This window comes from Microcaecilia unicolor, chromosome 2 (assembly GCF_901765095.1).
Source record: "Microcaecilia unicolor chromosome 2, aMicUni1.1, whole genome shotgun sequence".
Lineage (NCBI taxonomy): Eukaryota > Metazoa > Chordata > Amphibia > Gymnophiona > Siphonopidae > Microcaecilia > Microcaecilia unicolor.
This window is the reverse complement of record NC_044032.1, coordinates 91,048,341-91,050,840: the sequence shown is the minus strand read 5'-3', so window position 1 is coordinate 91,050,840 and position 2,500 is coordinate 91,048,341. Positions and strand designations below refer to the sequence as shown.

Below are 2,500 nucleotides of genomic sequence, written 5' to 3'. Positions count from 1 at the left end.
AAAAGTTTTTAAAAAATCTTACATTTGAAATAAAATGACTGGGAAGGTTTTTTTAAGCCGATGATGAAGAGTAGATGTCTGTGATCGTCCTAAACTCTATCGATCTGTTGATTTGGAGCTCTTTGAGGCTTTTTCCCTCCTTTTATTGAATTCCCATTGTGAGTATATTTCTGAAGATTGGTGGGTCAACATTTTGATTTTTTGACTTTGATGATTCCACATCCATTTGTATATATTTGTAGTAGAACCTGCTTTAAGTCATGGAGTCATCATAATTATCATTTACATATATTTCTAATAATAATTTTCTAGCTAGCAGGAGCATCACAAGACTAGTTTTCAGGTTTGTTTTGTGGAGGTTGGAATGGATTCTGAAATTTGCTCTGTATCCAGACCCGAGGCATTTTTATTTCTTCCTTCCTTCCTGTTGACCTTTAACTGCCATTCCACTAGATTTTGAACTTGGTTTAACCCAGCAGAAGTGAAAATATAAAACATCTCATCTTCTGAAAAAGAAATACACCTGAGTACCATCACTTTGAACATAAAAGTTTTCATACAAACAGCAACCTTTCTTACAGTGAAGCTGTGATAAGTCATATCTGCCATAGTCTCGCAACAACAACATTCTTCCTGGCTTCAGTTACTTGGATAGTCTGTTCGCACTTCGCAGCTCCCTGCATCCTGTCAGGATGGATAGAGGAAAGCACAAACACAAGGAGAATGACATCTAGGATCTCATCTGGGAAGGGGTACAAGGAAGCATCATCACATATGTCATGAAGAAAGGCATAAAAAAGAGCTGTTAAGTCCAAGTGTAACTTTACCTGTTCCACTGCAAAAGGAGCAAATTCACAACAATACAGAAAGACTTATGGATTAGTTCTAATTTTTTTTCAAAATTGGAAAAACACTGTTTCCAGCTCCACAGCCAACCTGAAATATTCTAAAAGTGGTATCACTGCTGGGGAAAGATTCTGACTGTTCAAACTTTCTTCCATTTGCAACTCTCTGTCTGGCAATTGGTATCTCTTCGATACTTCTGTCTATAGGGCTTTGAAAAGTCAACATGCAAAGAGAATTGTTTTCAAAACAACGGCCGTCACTTTCTAATATTTGAGGTTGAAGCAGTATTGAAGAGTTGCTTGCTGCATTCAGTTTTATATCCCAAACTGTTTCTGTATTTCTGCTTAATGAAACCGTATTTCCAGCTGGGACAATTTCAGGAAATTTCAAGATCAATCAGTTCCGATCTTTGAAAAAGTTATTTTTATGAGACTTGTAAAATTCATTCCAATATTTATTGGCTTCCTATAATTCTAGAACTTGGGTTTGGTTTAAACTCCATTATAGTAGTATATATTTTCAGTGGCAGTCCCACTTTAAAGTAACTATCAGTGATTTAATTATTTTTGGACTTGTGTTATGCTAGTGAAGTGCAGCAGAAGAGGGAAAAACTGCAGCAGCTACTCTCTGAATACTGAATGTACCACCTTTCATTACACATGAGCACATTTTACTGTAAAGTGGTACCAGTTTGCCTGCAATGAGTCAATTAGCAACAATGACTATAAGAAAAGAAAAACCTATAAGGGAGGGAGTAAGGCATGCTGAGACTCTTCTCGATAAAGCCTCCACAGCTGTTTCCACCACTACTAGAAGGATGGCAGCAGGTGATGCCAAAGACCACCCTATTGCCAGAGTCATCATCATCACCATCAAGGTCTTCACCATCACAAAATCAACAAGCTTAATCTAACATAGGCAGCAAACCTGTTACTCCAGTTGATGTAAAATTCCTGAAGTGCAGCAGAAAAGGCAGTTGCAACACTATTAAAAGAATCTAAGAAACTCTTTACTGGTAGCATTGCACCTGGTGTCTGTAGATGATTTGAAGCTTAACATCTTGTGTAATCATCACTTAGGAGAATGACTTTGAATAATAGAAAACATCTCAGATGACAGGATGATTTTTAACATGGATAAATGTGTTAAGGCAACTTTCGTTAAAGGAAAATTAAGTAAAACTTTTAGTGTGAAGACTGTATTATACAGAGCTTGAGTAGGAAGGTAAATATAAATTTGTAGGAATAACAGGAGGTGCAGTATTTCACCATAAATTATTGAATTAAGGATCAGCAAAAGAATACTACTGGAGATTGAACCAGTTTATTGAAAAGTATTTTAACAACATGGAATAAAATACAAGCCATTAATCAGCTTACAGTTTCTGTACTCTCAGACAGCTTTGGAATTCAGCTTTAGTTTATCCAAAACACTGTGGTGAGACTAATTTTCAGACTTAATAGGTTTTCTGGAGGGGGGGTCTCTGATTATACAGCAAAATTACACAGGCTCCCGGTACATGATTGTAAACTGTGGAGCCCTTTTAGTAAGCTGCGTGTCTACGCGTGCCCAATGTGCGCCAAAATGGAGTACTGCATGGCTACCATGTGGCACTTGCGGTAATCTCATTTTTGGAGCGCATCCACTACATGCC

General features: G+C 37.3%; 1 pseudogene; it reads right to left on the bottom strand.

The window, feature by feature from the left end:
• Positions 1-332: 332 nt before the first annotated feature.
• On the bottom strand, positions 333-1,071 carry LOC115461872 (annotated as a pseudogene).
• Positions 1,072-2,500: the final 1,429 nt, after the last annotated feature.